Below are 18,874 nucleotides of genomic sequence, written 5' to 3' on the forward strand. Positions count from 1 at the left end.
TGGGTGTTCATACTTACTCTTTGTACAACATCAATAAATACGTTCTTCCTGTCATGACATTAGTGGATTTCTATGTCAAGGTGATGCCATTGTAATTAGGTACCGATTCTTTTTTTCCCAGCGTTGCAGAGATCAGAACAGGTGATGACACAGAAAGCACCGAAGAGGTAAGACATTTTCAACAACAGCCTCCCACCCCCAAAAGATTAACCTCAGAAAACTTAATGTGATGTGTTAAACAAGTTTATGTATTGGATCCAAAGAGACATGACACATGCTGGTACATAGTTTTGCTAAGCTGTTGCTCTTTCAAGCACACTTGATTTATTCAATGGCAAAACCTAAATGGGGGAAGCCTATAACCCATTCACAAACATCAAAAAGGAATTAATCTTAAATAATGATCCTTGAGACTATGCTTTGTATGTTTTTGCTGATTATTTTACATGCATTTTACATAATTTTCATGTGTCATAAAAAGAATAAAAATGGAGAATAATATAAACATGGTACATGAATGAAGTAACATTTTTGTAATATAAAATATCTGGCAAATATATGTGGGATTCCTGATAAATGATACATAACAGTTAAATGAATTAATTCTGAAGGAATTTGTTTTGACATTAAGGTCTCAAATGACGCAAGAACTGACAGACAGCATTCATTATAAAAAAAATCATATATTTCACATATACACCATACAATTTCATACTGTCCTTTCAATGGAAAAGGAGCAACAAATTGCATCCCATTGCAAATTGCAGAGCTGGATGGGTGAATACGACAAAAGTTCTCCAGCCGAACTGTTCACATTTGTATTTGAGAAAAAAACATATTATGAGGTGTTTCACACAGAAATGGTTGATAAAATGAAGTACAGAATCTTCGCCAGAATTGAGTAAGAATGAGTCACTGATAACAATACATAAAAAAATCAATAAAAACTTAAGTGTTTCAATAAAAGTGTCTCATGATTATATTAAAGGGGGGTATCACACACAGTTTCTGCCAATCTCGTGTTAATTCTGAGTACATATAGAGTAATATTGCATCCTTCTAAGTCTTTAGTTTTATCATATTTATAAAAGATAGATACACTGTACCGAGTCTTTCCGAAAAAAGCTGAGCTCCTGGAAGCATGCCTGCCGTCAGTGCCATGGGCAGAGCTAAACGCAGTCACGAGCACGCGCAGCTTTTGCGTAGAGATCGTCTGCTAGCTGCGATATCATTATAAATAAAAAGAGAAACAAAACCGTTCGTGGTGTTTGCATTTTATGCACTTGCGTGCCGATTGCCAACAAAACACAGACATCTGATGCAGCTTTACTCACCACCCGCGATCTGCAAATCCAGCGCTGAACTGGGACTTGTTTACAAAGTATTCATCACCGAAATCCCGGGAACAAACAAACATACGTGCACAACTCCGCTGCTGCCCCGGAAAAACAAACTTCATCCACTGTTCCCTTAACGCTGGGTTCTTTGGGAAGCTGAAAGAGGTAATCTTTCCCTCACAAACAAAAATACACTCCTTCGTTGACAGGATCTGCGTCTCATTTCGGAGGCTGTGTCCTCCGGAGGTCGCATTTGAAGGCTGCATACGTCATCAAGGATGCCATATTTAAGAAAAGTAACTGTAATAAAATTGACTGATTTTCATTGTGAGGTGTAAAATACTGTAATTTCTTTCTTATGTTGCAATCTAACGGTTATTTTTCTTAAATGAGACTGCCTCGATAATGTATGCAGCCTTTAAAGGGTGCAGACCCTGAATTGGGACACAGCCATTGTTGAAAAATCTCTCGGCTTCCGTATCTCAAATGAAGCGGAGGGAGAAGTGCCTATACAAGAATTCCACCCTTTTATTACGTGATAAAGAATATACTCGAAAAAAATCCGGCGAAACATGTCCACAACCGGAAGTTGTATATTTAGCACAGAAATACTCTGTCATACGTCCAACTTGTGTTTTGAAACTTTGGCCATGTTTAGCATGAGAATGCTTAACTATAGAATCATGCTAAAGTATATATATACAGTTGCAAGAAAAAGTATGTGAACCACTTGCGGAATCTGTAAAAATGTTAATAATTTTAACAAAATAAGAGAGATCATACAAAATGCATGTTATTTTTATGTGGCCAAGTGGTATAAATATACAATGGCTGCGTCCGAAACCGCCTACTCAATGAGTAGGTACTTAATTTCAGTAAGTACTTACTTAACGAGCGCTAAAAGAGTAGGTACTTAATAGCCAAATCTCGTTGAGTATGAATGCGATCCGAAAATAATCCGCCATGTTGACGTTATCATGTGACCTACGACGTTATCACAAGCGCAACAACTTAAAAGATATGAGTGACAGGTTTAATTCATTTATCTGTAAATATCTTGATATTGATCAAACTTGCTTATTTTGTGGTCTTGTTGAAGAAACAGCTGCCAGTAATTTTGTAATTGTAGTACAACTAATATATTTTGGGTTAATTTAAAGTTCTTATATTTTTATAATGTGAGTTTATTTTTTGTTGAATACGTTGTTAATTTCTTTATTTTATATGCAAAAATGTTCATCCACAAGCAAAAGTGGCATACATTTAATTTGTTTTCCTTTTTTTCTTGTTGAATTAGCTCTAGTTTCATCCCTCAGGCTTATAAATAATAGATACTTTTATGCATTATGATGTATTCAAAATATTTAACCTTATCATCATGCTTTATGTCTGTGTATATAATCTCAAACTATGATGTATACAAACACATGTTTGTTTTTTGTCATTATTATTGTTTATTGTTACCTAGTTCTGTTTTCTTCAGTGTTAGCAATGTCTGAAGCCAAAGAAGATATCAGCAGCTGCTCGAAGATCTCGCCTTTGGAGAAGACTGATTTTATACTCAAAAAAAATGTAAGTATAACTACTAAAAATTAAGATTACCCCAAAATGAACTGCTTTGCTAGCCCACCCCAACACTTACACACAATGATATTGATAAATGCTGACCAGTACTTCATTATATTACTTTTCATTTTACTTCTTTAATAAAACAAGCAAAACGTAATGTTTTGTCATATGACATAGCTATGCCTGAATACACACTAGACAAACACAGCTGATGTGAATACGTCTCAATTTACAGTCAATTCATGCATTAATTCATTGCTTAATAAAATATATAAATTTACTGGTAATAGCATAATTAATAAAAAAAAAAGTAAAAGAATTAATGTAATAATGACAATAAATAAACGCATATACAAGTCAACAACACATGAAACAAAGCTTTATTCAAATGTATTGATCTAACAATCACGTATTTACAATCCTACTGCCATCTCACACAGCTGTGCCCATTCTGCAGCTTTATTCTGATGAAGCAGCTGATGAACACCTTCATCCATCATGTCCCTCACTGCTGCTCTTCTCAGTGGGGACATCGTTGATCCAGAGGATGAGGAAGATGATGATGATGGACCCCTGAACCCCACAACATTGAAGCAAGAGTGGGAGAAGATGTGCAGGACAATCTGGCTGCTGCAAAGATTCATGTTCTCTCCATTAGCATGACTAAATAAACAGATTAAAACATTTTACAATTCATTAATGTCAGCATTCTGTTTCTTGCCATATTTCATTTAATATTTTTACAATTACTTGCTAATCTTTGTCGTAGCTTCATTACTTTTGTGGTGTGGTGGGCTAAACCACTGAGCTGGTCAGCAGAAGGTTGCTGGTTCAACCTCTCCAGCATCACCTCCAGTGTGTCCTTGATCAAGTCACTTGGAAGGAGGAGTGATGGAGCGTCTCGTCCATGGCTCTACACCATTTCCAGGACCTGCTATGGCTCTCCATCCTCAGTGCTCACACCAGTCTGAGGACATTTCACATCCTACAACAATGCACAAATATAATACAAAAGCAGTCATCTTAACAGCACAGTGTCATTTGATTTCTGTATTAGAAGTAACAAAACGATCTTACTTTATATTTTTGTTTCAGGTTTTTCTTTTTTGCTGCAGTCACCTTGTCTTGTAGGTCCTGCTTCACCACAAAGCTCTGCAGCAAATGCACAGAAATCAAGATTCAGAAAAGTGCTGTAATAACTCTGTTTAAATTACAATAATTAAAATAAACTAGACTTTAGATTTAAATAGACTTATTCATTTCTGTAGTATCCTCATTCAGAGCCTTTGATGGCAGCATTCCTTCATCACCGGATAAACACACGTGTGATCATCTGTCCCTGTAACATCCAGACAAGATTCAAGTTTCCTCTGAGATTTATGTGCCTAAATCTACATTTACATGTTTATGATGTGTTAACTCTCTTTTTATCCAATACAAATGTTCCTTAATTTACCAACAGTACTAATGGACAAATAAAATAGATTAAACTTATGTTTATTTTATGTAGATTTATTTATTTACGTTATTTTCATTCATGTAATGTAAGCAGTGTTGACAACAGTGAATTCTACATAATAGCACACATACCTCACTCATACATAATCCATCACTCATAAGCCATAATACTTAAAGAAGATGTTCCTGTCAGATGTTAAATAAACATTTAATAAGCACCTTTAAGATGTGGTTTAGAATATGTAAATCCACTTTGGAGAATTAAGTTATGTGTGTTTACTAGAGCTCCCCTGTTATCATAATAAATCATGTTTTTTACTGTAAAATCACAACTATAGTGTCTAGCATCTTTACACATTCAGCGGTTTACTCTACAGTAGTTCAACAAATGCTATTTTATTACAAGGAACCGTGTTTTTAGTTTTCAATACTCACATTTGAAAGCATCTTTTCGCTTTTCACCCTTGATTTAATTATGACGTATCCTCTCCCGTGGCCTCCTGGGATAGAAAAGTATCGATCGAGGAACACTTCAGAATCTGGGCGGAAGCAGTAGGCCATCCGGGAACTTCTCGATTTATGATTACTGAGGTTTCTGACATACTTAATTGCTCGCCTACTGCTTTTTCCCTATTATATAGTAGAGAAGTAGGCGGTTTCGGACGCACTTTAAGTAGACGCATGTCCGCATCTCGCAAGAATTAGTACGTCACCCAGGTAATTTTCGCCTACTCTTTTTGCTTCGGACATACTTATTCGCTCGCCTACTGCTTTTCCCCTACTAAATAGTAGAGAAGTAGGCGGTTTCGGACGCAGCCAATGTTTCTATTTTGTATTAAAAATGTTGTGGCCCCTTTAAGAAATCTCCTCTCTCTTCTCGCGATACTATTTTGCGCGTTTTGGATGCGCGTGCGCGACCAGAGGAGCCATTCTCACTGTACAGGAGAGCTCCATGTGCTAGTGCTAAATATTACTCCAAAGTGTTTAATATGTACAAATATGTGTTGAAACGGAGTCCGAAAGTGTATTTGATGTTTACATTTCAGTCGATGCTTTTGGATCGAGTGTGTGACGAGTGAAACTCGTGGCAAATAGTAAAGGATTATTAACATTTGTTTTTGTTTTTTTTCAAGTAATTCGTTTATTTCCGGTTGACTCCAGTGCGTTTTTTTTTTTTTTGTTAGTCTTTTACCTTGCATTTTACTGTACTTCAGGGGTTGCATGTCGTCATCTGAATTACATCGTCAATTGGAAGTGACACTAATTATTGTCTTAAACTTATCTTTGCAAATTGATTGTAATTTCTCAGATTTTGATTGCTTAAACTGTGGATAAGAGTTTTTTTTTTTCTGTTTGTATAGTGTAATTAGTGAAATCTTCAACTATCCAAAATCTGCTTCTGTAAGCTTGCTTATTCAAGTTTTGCTCCCATCGACCGCTGTCATTTTTTGAACAGCAGTCAGATTAAACAAACCCCAATTTTGAAAAGCATAATTTTGCTTCTAGTGTGTGTGTCTTTTCTTCCACCTGGTTACATTTATTTAGTACTGTCCTAAGTAAGATATTTTACATAAAAGATGTTTATATAGTCGACAAGAAAAATAAATTGCTGAATTTATTAGAATGGCCCCATTCAAAAGTATGTGAACCCTTGATTCTTAATACTGTGTGTGGTTACCTGGATGATCCATGAATGTTTTTTTGTTTTGTGATGGTTGTTCATGAGTCCCTTATTTGTCCTGAACAGTTAAACTGTCCAATGTTCTTCAGAAAAATGCCCCAGGTCTTGCAAATTCTTCAGTTTTCAAGCATTTTTTGCAGGAAACATGTACATGCACATCTTCTGTTGCTTCCGAAGGGCAGTACAAAATGAAAAAAAAAAATTATATTTAAACAAAATAAGAAAAAATGGGAGATCTTCATCCTGTTCAAAAGTTTTCACCCCCTGGCTCTTTATGCATTGTGTTTCCTTCAGGAGCATCAGTGAATGTTTGAACCTTTTTTAATAGTTGTGTTTGAGTCCCTTAATTGTACTTGGTGTAAAAAGATGGATCACAAAATCATTCAGTCACTGTTGGAAAGGGTTCAAATATGCAAAAAATGCTTGAAAACTGAAGAATGCAGGACCTGAAGGATTTTTCAGACAAACAAGGGATTCATGAACAACCATCACAAAACAAAAAAACATTCATGGATCATCCAGGTAACCACACACAGTATTAAGAATCAGTGGTTCACATACATTTGAACGGGGTCATTTTAATAAATTCAGCAATTTTTGTTTTCTTGTCGACTATATATAAAAAATTTTAGCCTATGTAAAATATCTTACTCAGGACAGTATTCTAAGCAAAAAATAACATGCATTTTGTATGATCTCTCTTATTTTGTTAAAATTATTCACATTTTCACAGATTCTGCAAGTGGTTCACATACTTTTTCTTGCAACTGTATATATTATATACCAGCAAGCAGATGCGACCACAATATGAACCCAATAAGCTAAACTGCATAAGCATTTTCCCATAAAAGAACACACATAAGGACAGTGGCGCCTGCAGCCGTACGCACTGCGCGTACCATGAGAGGGCGCTAATTAATGCCGTTTTTATTTTTTACATAATTTTTAAATTGATTATTAAAATCTATCTGCGTACACTCATGACATATTAAGAGAGGAAGAGAGAATGAGAATAAAGGTTTGCGTTTGTGTGTTGTAAAGTCAAATGTGTGTATGTGCGTCCGTGGGTAGGCGTGGGAGATTTGGGTGAAAAGAAATCTGATTGGCTAGTTTAGTTTCATCGTTTTTTCCACACATGAAAAATTACGTTACAGATCATGTTTAAAAACAGGCTCAGAATGAGTAAACGCTCTCTAAAACAGCTAAATTCGATTGAAACATTGCAAAAAGGCCTACAATTATTGAGTAGGGATGGAGAAATGAAGCGTCTTAAATCTTTGAAGCTTTTCTGTAAATGTTTCGTGAAAGGTTTCAAAGCATCAAGAGTGTCGAAAACAGCGCCGTCTTGTGGCAGGAAAAATTTACAGCAGCCATAAACCTGAGTGCGCAATTCCGTTGTTTTATCCAGTATGCACAAAAAGCCTGACGACGCTAAATGTGTTTATTTCAATAATATAATTCACATATTAAAGTTTGGCAATAAATGAAATGGATCAACAAAAACAATAATTATAATAATACTATACTGAGTTGTTTGAGGCAAGTTTTGTGCTGTTATTTTACTGTAAATACTGTTTATATGACAGAGCATATGATGATGTAATATAGGCTACAGGCTTATATATTTAAAATGTAGTAAATGGACTTGAACTTCCATATAGTAGGCTAATGGTCTGGGTCCAAACATTCTGACACGCAAAGTGAAGCATTCAGGTGACTGGAAACAATGCGAGGCTTCGTTTTTCGTTAATCACATGTTTCTCTGAAAATAATTCGCACATTTCTGGACAAAGCTGCTTAGAGATAACGTAAAAAAAAAAAAAAAAATCACGAAGCATCAAGCACATCAGAGTGCAGTTACGTGCATCAGATTTTCTAAGTGGGGAACAGGAAAGAGACAGAAAGGGGGGGTTCTTTTATGGAAAAGCGCTTATGCAATTTAGCTTATTGGGTTCATATTGTGGTCGCATCTGCTTGCTGGTATATAATATGCCATATATTATATGCTATAATATCACCAATTTTTTTTATTAAAAAAACAAAACAAAAACAAAAAACTGTGTAGTTTACAGCCAGAAACGGCGACAGACGATCGTGACTGCTGGCACAAACTCCGGAAGCTGATACATAAAAATGTATAATAATAATCATAATAATACAATTAAAGACCATGGCAGCTGTCACGAACTCTGGCAGCTGCCGTGGCATCTGGGGATACCATCGGAAGTGGCGCAGCGACTTGCCGCTGCCAGAGAGAGCGCCAGCGCCTGCAGTTACGTAACGTGAAAAACAGGGAATCTCAAGCAGATCTCAAGTCTGCGTTCGCAGCTATATCTCCATGGTTCACTGATAGATAGTGAAAAAACACTGCGGTTAGAGAACGCGACGAAAAGAGTGAACCCCTACTGCCGGGAGTTCCCCTCTATGTCCAAAAGTACGTTCCCCTTGTCAACTGCAAGTCTTCATTGTTTCACATCAGCCTCACACCACTGACATATTTCATTCAGAACTAGCAGAACACGCCAGCTCCCCTTTTTCTGTGCAACTGTAATCAAGCTGCACACTTTAATTCTGCATGGCACTATACCGCGGGAAATTCGCCGCAGCTTGTCCCATTTAAAATTCGCAGGAATTACTTTAATCAAAGACCAGTGACTGACATGAAACTCAATAACGGAGGTGAGAATTTTGTACTTTTAACTGCAGCATCTTTTTAAACTCTTGTCATATGGGCACGATGGCATAATGGCACTTGATATTTTCTGTCATGCTTTTCATTCCCTATAACTTTATAAATATAGGCTAACTATTTTGGAGTTAATGCAAATACCAAATAGGCCTAGACATAGAAATAGACAATACCGGTGTAGTGACAAATTGGGTCCCCCTCGAAATCGGGTCTCCATTAGGACCCCAAGCGATCCCATTGGTTCAAATTCTACTCTCTTTAGCACCTGATTACAATTCCTACAAAACCATGCTGTTTGAACTACGTTATAATTACCATTTATGTCTGTATTAGTTCGCTTATACTAGCATAGTATACCCGATTAGCCTGATAGCTTAGTTTATACACGCATTTGCACTTATACCCTACATGTATTTACAATCATCTTTAATGTAATTGTGTTAAATTAAGTGTTAAATGTCCAAATATTTCAGTTAATAAAACAAATGAATTCAATTATTCACTTAAAGTGCTATTATTATTATTATTAATATTAATTAACAGTTAACCAAGTGTAAGAAATGTTCAATTGGTTTTATTATGCACTTTTTTAACGTATTACACAGTAAGCTATGCGTATTTTAAATTACTATCAATACCGACTGTAAAATACTTAGAAAAATCATTAACTGACAGTTTGTGGAGACCTGATTTCGAGGGAGGACCCGATTTGTCATGACACCGGTAACCGATTTGCGTTAATGTTTTCGAGATGGTTTTTTGATTAGAGCTAGTTTGCTTGATAAAAAAAAAATTGTAGCCTAAGTGTACTTTTTTAAGCTACAGTAGGCTATGCTACTTGTGAGGGCTGAATGTCCTCACTAATATAGGCTATATAAGACAGGTGAGGACATTTTACGTGTCCTCACTAGATAGAAAGTCTCATAAATTGCCTAAATCATGTTTCTATTTAAATCTAGTGACTTGCACAGGTTTCTGTGAGGGTTCGGTTTAGAGTAGGGGTCGGACTGGTTAGGAGATACTAGGAGATCCCTATACTGATTTACCTTTTATTGGAGCATGCTCGGTCTCCTCTGTCTGTCTCCGCACACACGCACAGACATTCACGTGCATAAAACTTGTCAGCGCTGCCCTGCTGTGAAAGAGTTAAACGACTGAAAATCTATGACATTTCTCATTTGTCTCGCTGTTTTACAAATCGTAAAAGGTACAGCTTTTGACGCTGCAGCCGAACATCGTTGAGAGCCGCATACACGCAGGCTAACTAAAATAGAATAAATAGTAATAATATAGAAATAACAACAAAAATCTCAGACTTCTCTTAGTCTATAAAACAGCATTAATTTCGTAATTTCCAAAAACTGTCTCCATAATGAATGTTTAATGATAAACACGTTGAAGAATAGCGGACAGGCTGTTTGATCACAAAGTTGCACTTAATAATCAGCTTAATTCAGGGGAGTAGGCTAAAGCGCTAAACTCCATCATATAATTAACAACACACGAAAAAACTCACAAGGCTGCCGACAGTTTATTTTCCACACATCATTGTATTATGTCCATGTAGGCCTATGTGGTTACAGTCAATCATCTAAACCACAACCACAGCAGCCGTCACTGAAGCTGGGTGTCAAACTCATTTTAGGCTGAGGGCCGGATTGAAAAAAAATGTAATGTGTGGGCCGAATTATTTTTAAACCTTGGTGCACTGTCCTTACATTAAATTAATTTTCAAGAAAACTAGAAAAAACACACTGCTCTTTTAAAATTGCATTTGTTTTTACAGCGAAAAGACTTTATTAGATTTTTTTTTTTTTTTTTTTTTTTTTTTTTAATATTTTATTTAGCTAATTTTTTTAATTAGTGCTGAACCGATTTTGATTTTTCATGGCCAATTCCATTTTATTTTACAAGCAAATCGGCCGATTCTATTACCGGTTGTCGTTTTTTTTTTTTTTTTTTTTTGTAGTTGTTTAAGCAAATTTATTTGTTGTTTGTTTGTACCGACTGTAAAAAAAAAAAAAAAAAAAAAAAAAAAAAAAAAAAGATGGATGACGCACCTTCACTTTCTTCCATTGTAGTAACTGAAGCCGCCAGTGTGGCAATATGGCGCTGACATCTTGAGTCTCGAGTCTGCGCATAGTGAACTTGGAGGGCTCAACCCTATGCCCTAATCCCTTCAAAGGGTTTACCCTCCGGAGTAAAAGCTTCGAAGAGATGAATGCTGTATAGGGTAAAAACTGTTTTTTTTTTTGGAACGCACTTCAGCGTCATCTTAACGAGACAATCAATGAGGCGCCTTAATTCCGAAGGGCCCTTTGAAGTGGCCAGTTTTGAGCACTTAGGTTTGGAACGACCCTTCAATATGGCGGCCATGATTGTTTTCACTCCGAAGTGCCCTTCGCAGGGCGATATATCCCGTTTGGAACGTACCGATAGTCTGTGCAGTAGTGAGCACTAAGTGGAGCCGCGATATCAAGGTCCCGCCCAAACTCAGAACAACTCATTATGTGGTGTGAAATAAACAGTTATGGAAATGTAGAAATTAAAGTTAAATCTCAGATCACCTTGCAAAGATCCAGAAAAAAGTCAGTTGGCACAAAAAATATATTTGAAGTGTAATTTCATTGTTTAGTTTGTGTCATGTCCCAATACATTTCATGGAGAGGGCGGGGTTTATGACCTATACTGCTTCCAGCCACCTGGGGGCGATCGAGACACTTTGGCTTCACTTTTCATGACTCATGTGGCATGCTTGATTTGTACTATAACAGGCTAAAATATGTGTAGTCATTTGATATTGGAGGCAACCACTTTTTTTTCCACAATCCAAACAAAGATGATACACACATGAGCAGTTGTACACTATTGATTTAAATTAGATTGTATAATTTCAAGATTTACAGCAAAAACTGCATGGTCTGACTTTAGCTTTGTGAAATTATGCTACATTAGACACCTGCACAAAACAAAAACACCAGATGGATTGAATTAAAAAGCAAATTCACTCTCTGCCAGTTGGTGGCGGTTATGGACCAGCAGCAATAAAGCGTTTCCTTGGTTACCGCTGTAAAAAAAAGCTGCACTGCACTTATAAATAGGCTACTACTTCATAGGGAGGTAATATGGAGCCCCGCACATGACATGCAAGAAAAAAAAAAATTAAATCGTGCGCACGATTTACTAATTCATTTCCTCGATTTACTAAAACGTGCTTACGATTTAAATCGAGGGAACGAATTAATAAATCGTACGCATGATTTAGCCTACTATTTTTTTTTCCTGCATGTCATGCCCGGGGCTCTGTAGAAATAAGAGGAAAAGAAAATGCCTTCGAAACTTTTCTGAAGACAGTCAGTTCCCTTCAAAGATACATTCATATAAACAGGGTTTGAAATTAACTTTTTTACTCACCAGCCAATTTGGCCAGGCCTACTAAATTTTTAAGTTACCGGCCATTCAAAACTTCTAGCCAAAACAGATATTGTATATAATGTAAACAGGATTATCATTTTATGATATAAACCATATAAAATATAAAACCCCAATTCAATATTTATATTTTTCTTCCTATAGACGATTTCACGAACAGTGAGCTTTTGCCTGGTTCAGTACTTTCAGTACTTTCAAAGCAGTTTGTTTGCAAGTCCGGAATGGAGATCGGCCAAAATAAAACTCGGATTTCGGATTTATGGCTAGTGGACCAGTGCATCTCTATTTTTTATTATTGCTCAAATCATCCCCCGGGCCGGATTGGACACCTTTGTGGGCTGTATGTTTGACACCCCTGCTGTAGCCTGTCTCACAATTTGCTGAGCAAAATAAAAAGTCTGTTGGATTCTGTGATTCCCATCCAAACACTTTATTAAAAAAATAAAAAATAAATAAAAAACATAGGAGATCACAGCAGAAATCACAGATTAACACAAATGCTATACCATAAACGAGAACTGACAGAGAACTGAAACCAGGGGTATAAATAGACAGGAGGTAACAAGAGAACTCAATTAGACACAGCTAGGTGATGATAACTAAGGGAACATACCATTATTTTTGTCACTGTCATTTAAAGTAGGGTAGGCAATTTCGGAGAGACTTGCAATAGCAAACTAGCTTTGAAAGCATGAGACCCCACCCTCCCTTCAGACTGCCCTCCAAAATACTGCCTCCTCCAAAACACATGAATGTGCGAAGCCCCAGCAGAGTCTGCAAAGCATTATGACAGATGGCATTAAATTACCTAATTTCTCACAGCACATAACATTACAATAATAATGAACGTAAACAACTTACAGAGCTCTGACTCGTACCACCTGACTGCTGCAGATTCATTTCAGCGTTGACAGTGTTGACAGAATTGCAAAAATTGGAGTCTGAGGATGTGAACAGCTCCGGGAATGTCACGGGTTGCCATCTTGTAATTATGGTTACGACATGGCATGAACACAGCATAAGCTCATTGTTTTGGTTCAGGAGGAATTGTAAAAGGCGGCTGCTGTTTGTTTGTGGCGCTCGGTGACTGTCTGTCCACAACTCTGTATATAACCTTATTGAACATGCTGATGACGTGTGATGTCTGCTCGAGCAGGGTGTGCAGCGGAGGTATGGGAATATATGTTGACAGGCCGGTAGGTCATCATATAGTATATACAAATATTTTTTTGGTCCTGAGACTTCCACAGAAGATATATGTGCAATTTTTATATTTAGACTACTTCTAATAATGCTTGCTATCAGAATGTGAAGAGAGTTTCAACCAGTATAACAAAAAGTGTTTATGAAAAACATTGCATCTTTAAATGGAAAACTATGTGAGTGGCACAGCAGGATTTTGAGCTGCACTCTAGTGTTGTCGAGTGGTGCTGCCCGTGTGCATTAACTCATAGAAAACATGTGTTTGAATTTTAAACACGTGGAGCTTCTCGTCCAGTGTATGACCCTCTTTATTCTTTGTTTTGCTAATTTTGGAGGCACATGGTTAAAGGATATAAAAAATTCTTACCACAGGTACCATACTTGAATGTCTCTGGAGGCCCCTAATAAAAGTCTGGAGACTCCTGTGCTGCCGTGAAACTGACTATGGTATGTATTTAAAGGGTTTCCAAAATATCAATATTACATTCTAACATATATAATGCTTTACAGATCATTAACTTGCAATGTTTGTTCATATTACTCTAAAGCTTTAATAAACACCATTGGCCAAAATAAATTCTGTATGTGATGTCTTACCAGAAATAAAACTATCAGAGGAAGAAACAGAACTAATTCCCATCATCACCGATGTCCCTAGCTCTGCCCGTCCATGGTTTTAAAAATGAGGAGAAGATGATGGAGTTTAGTAAGGTGGGGTGAATACACGATTATTGCTTCATAAGTTATTATGTTTCATTGGGTTGTTGCTCATGGGCTCGCCACCTCTGTCTCTACCTGTGCATGCATTAGGAGCTCCTGTTTTCACTTTCTGGAACAGCTCTCCTGGAAAAGACCTTCCCAAAAGACCCAAACCTCTGCTTCATTCGTTTCACTGGAAATGGAAAATTGAGTTAAGTACATTGCATTATGGAATACAATATTTTCTTTATATACAAGTTCCTTGAGCTCAATTAAAAAAGAAAAAAAGAAGCACTGTTATTCTGATAATACTCAGCTGTAACTTCATAAGTATTCAAACTTGATGAAATGAATGTCTAAACTGTTTTACAATTGCATGAGAAAAGAGATTGTCATTTTTTTTTTAGCCCTATACTGGATTTGTTAAAGGTCCCACCAATGTGCATTTTAAAAATCTGACCATTACCTTTGGTTAGAATAGCTTGCAAGATCATGATAAACCAACGTGATCTCATGAGAAAACGTGTGTATTTTTACGTAAATTGTGGTTCTACCACACGTACATTTACTTACGTTTTCATACACGCAAAAACGTACAACATTGACGTATTTAGAGGACTAAAACGTAAAAATACTTACGTATTAACAGCAATAAAAACGTAAATCATGTAACGTAAAGTGTGAATGTATATGAATTCCCATGTATTAATATTAAAATCGTGGCTTTAATGATTTAATGTTGTTTTTAGTCGAATTTATTGAAAGCAGTTTACTCATCTACATAATATGAAATAACATTTCTGTTCGTGACTTGTGCTGCTCGTTTCGGAGGATTGCATAATGTTAAACAAGACTACAATTTAAAACCTTATGAATAAATTTTCTGTAATTGTTTAACCATTTTGTAATATTTAGTTTGTTTGCTGTGAGACACAGAAGGCGTTTTCTCCTATGCAGTGACTGACAATACAACCATAAGATACACCGAAGCACAACATAAATTCACAAATCACATCCATTTTATTTGTTCGCGGTACTCCAAATCTTTAGAATCCATATGTTTGTAAGGAACAGATCCGAATTCAGCCCTTTATCCATCGATCTTCATTTTGATTCTCAGCAACAGCGACCATCACAGTCAAAGCTCGCGCTCGTTATGATTCAAATTTGAAAGTAGCGCCACCATCGAGAAGCGTTACGACATGGTTTACGGCACTGATATCGAACGCTCATTGGTTCTCACCTGCTTCGTCACAGATTGCGACATGCCGTGTTTCAGTGGATTGACATTTGAAATGAGTGCGCGCCTTCACGGAGAGAAACTGAATTGATCATATTTTCATGGATTAATAACTTACATTCTGCTCTGTACCCTATAAGAAACTATTACCGCCAGAGAGGACTGTGAGTGGAACTCATCATCATTTGAACTACTTTTGGTACCACTTTTGACATTTTCGCAAAAAAATAAATTATTCTGATTACGCTTGTTTGTCTGTCATTCTTTTATTTATAACAGTAGGTAGTTTAAAGAAATGGTTATGGGTAGGTTTAGGGGTAGGTGTAGGATTAGTGGCTCAAAATATCGTTTTAATGTTATATTTTTACTAAAATTGTAATTTTTCTACACATTTCTGCCCATTATGTTTTATTCTTTAAACATTCTGTATAAAATGGGTAGGTTTAGGTTCTGGATGGGGTTTAGGGATCTTACATTTATCTACAAAACGATAAAAGGGAAATTATACATATATCTTTAAGACATGATAAGATTCGTAAATATTTTACGTTTTTTCGCTGTAAAAACGTAAGTATTTTTACGTTTTAGTGCCATAATTACGTCAATATTGTACGTTTTAGCACCTTTCTAAACGTACAAAAATGTACGTTTTGTGTCTTTGAAAGTTACGTATTAATACCTACGTATTAACAATGAGACCAGGCTGGATAAACACAATGAGGCTGTAAAAGTGGACGAGTGAGTAAATGAGTTTACATGTTCAGCTGATGACGTTTTACATTTAATGTTAAAAACTTGCCTAGACATATATTTGTATTGGTTTACTTTTGTTTTATGTCTAAGTTTATGTCTATGTAATGTTTATGTGCACAAATTTTGTAAGCACTTTTTTCCATTTTTTTGCATGTTAAAATTTTATGAAATGAGATTTCCAAAAATGTATACTTCCAAAAATCAATGTATATTAGAGCCAGTTACAGATAGATGGATAATCATGGGGATTTGTGGTTTGATTTGCTGCTCAAATGTGGTTAATGCAACACCCACACTGTAACAACGTAGTTGCCAACAAGGACAGACTGGATGTAGATGCAGCAGTAACAGGTATTTAATAAACAGAACTCCGGATTACAGGATAAACGGAACAGAACAACAATGTATACGTAACAAATAAAAGACCACTGAACAGGACAAAACTCAGGGATAAATATACAGTTAACTGATCAGGGAAATGAGACACATCTGACAAGACTAACAAGGTAAGAACAACAGGTGACAGGAATACAACAGTCAGACACACTGGGAAACTGGGTCAAATTAAAGGGATCACAGGGAAATATGAGCTGAAACCAATGAAATCTAATAACAAGACGCAAACAAGACATGAACACAATGAAAACTAGACTAGAAACACAGCAGAGCTAAACCATGACACGAAGGCCTGGTTTCACAGACAGGGCTTAGCCTAAACCAGGATTAGGCCTTAGTTCAATTAGGGCATTTAAGTACCTTTTTTAAACGTTTACTAAAAAAACATTACTGCTGTGCATCTTGAGACAAAACAATGGCACTGACATAATTTAGGATCTGTCAGTACAAGTTACTTTCAGTTAAAACAGCTCAAACATGCATTTTAGTCTAAGACTAGCCTATGAAACTGGGGGACAGTGTTTTAGTTAGGTCAGCAGCTTATTTGTTGAATGGTTGTTGAAACTGCAGAGAACTTATTTTCTTTCCAAACTGAATAAAATGAAATGAAAGTGAAATTTGTAATAAGTTTCTTTTTTTCTTCTCATAACAGCACCACTAATTTAAAGGGTTAGTTCACCCAAAAATGAAATTTCTGTCATTAATTACTCACCCTCATGTTGTTCCACACCCGTAAGACCTTTGTTCATCTTCAGAACACAAATTAAGATATTTTATGATAAAATCCAAGTTTTTTTTATTTTTTTATCCCCAATAGAAAATGTAATTACCTTCATTCAAGGTCCAGAAAAGTAGTAAAACATTGTTAAAATAGTCAATGTGACTACAGTGCTTCAACCAAAAGCAAATATGTTGTTGCGTTATTGAAATAATAACTTGATTAAGTTAGATAAACAGTGTTGAGGGGAAAAAAGCATACCTCCAAATGATTTTTTTTATTTTTATTTTTTTTTATAGATTTGACGTGTAATCCTTTGCAGTAGATAGGAAATGTTGAGTTTATACTGCACAGTAATGTTTTGCCATATGTCTCCTTAAAAGTGCAATGATTTCTGTAAGTCCAGTGGTCAAATGTTGTGTGTCTCCTCCATTTTCTGTACAGGAGTCTTACAGGCTGGAGTGTGTGCAGTTACACAAAATGTAAGCAGAATGATTTTTTTGAGAGGAAATTTTTAAAGAGAAAAAATATGAATATAGCGAATCAATAAATTATGAATAATTACTATAGTGTTAGTAATAATAATCATGTAATGCATAATCTGATTACGAGCATTTTAAAAGGACTTAATTTTTTGAATTTGATTACATAATCCAGATTGTAATCAGTCACTTCCCAGCACTGCTTATAGGAATGAATTATTCTTTTGAGCCAATCCTTTTCAATGAACATGTTGATTTGATTCACAAATCACACCGAACAATTCATTTGTGAAGTAGAGTGATCCAGTTGTCATCAGGTCAGAGCTGGTCTGTAATTAACAACTCACCAAATGTTCGACTCAAAATGGACAAGTGACCCTGAACTTAAGCTTGTGGAGGATTTGACTGAAGGTGCAAAAAGTTACGAATGCCAAATGTTAGTATTGTTTTTGTACATAAAAATCATATTTATGTAATGCATATGTTTTTGAGCTAAATCTTTCTAATGAAGTGCTTGAATGTGTTCATACATTATGTAAATTAGGTAAATTATTGAAAGCCATGTTAAAATAAACCAGTGCCTAATGCATCTTTCCTGCTTGAAGATTATATATTATATAATTAAAAATACTGTGTTTACTTTGAGTTCTTAAAACATTGTTGCATCTGAGATCATTCTGCTATAAAAAAACTGCAAAACCAGATGGTTTCTGGCTGTCGCTGGTTTAAGACGGTCTCTCAGCATGGCAAAGCTATTGTTTAGCTGAGAGTCCATCTTATCTAAAAACACTCTAAAAAAATGCTGGATTAAAAACAAACCAAGTTGGGTTGAAAATGGACAAATCCAGCGGATGGGTTAAATGTTTGCCAAACGTGCTGCAGTTTTATTTATAACTATTGTTTACAAATTACTATATGGCTGTCTTAAAATGAACTCAAAATAGGTTGGAAATTAAAAATCAGACACTTAATTACTGTAATAATCAAAAAGAACTCAGTGCAGGCTTTGTTTATGTCCGAACACAGACTCATTTTTGGCCGACTCCTGCGTCAGCATCACATACATTCATCGTGGTGCTCACGTGTTCCACTTCGGCCAATACTGAGTCGGTGTTCTGATGTAAACAAAAAAGCCTGCACTGAGTTCACTACGTATGACAACGGTTCAAATTGTTGAATAAAATAGTTATTTTTGTTTTGTTTTTGCACAGAAAAAG

General features: G+C 36.0%; 2 long non-coding RNA genes across 2 annotated transcripts; one reads left to right on the top strand and one right to left on the bottom strand.

Annotated features, from left to right (window-relative positions):
- Positions 1-3,214: 3,214 nt before the first annotated feature.
- LOC127509373 (uncharacterized) lies at positions 3,215-4,690 on the bottom strand. Its single transcript, XR_007929213.1, has 3 exons — positions 3,984-4,690; positions 3,685-3,891; positions 3,215-3,569 (listed from the first exon to the last, which is right to left on the bottom strand). It is a non-coding gene; the product is annotated as an uncharacterized LOC127509373 (long non-coding RNA).
- A 3,900-nt stretch (positions 4,691-8,590) lies between these two features.
- LOC127510110 (uncharacterized) lies at positions 8,591-14,307 on the top strand. The gene is made up of 3 exons (XR_007929493.1): positions 8,591-8,724; positions 13,742-13,816; positions 13,970-14,307. It is a non-coding gene; the product is annotated as an uncharacterized LOC127510110 (long non-coding RNA).
- Positions 14,308-18,874: the final 4,567 nt, after the last annotated feature.

The sequence above is a fragment of the Ctenopharyngodon idella genome, chromosome 3, assembly GCF_019924925.1.
Source record: "Ctenopharyngodon idella isolate HZGC_01 chromosome 3, HZGC01, whole genome shotgun sequence".
Classification (NCBI taxonomy): domain Eukaryota; kingdom Metazoa; phylum Chordata; class Actinopteri; order Cypriniformes; family Xenocyprididae; genus Ctenopharyngodon; species Ctenopharyngodon idella.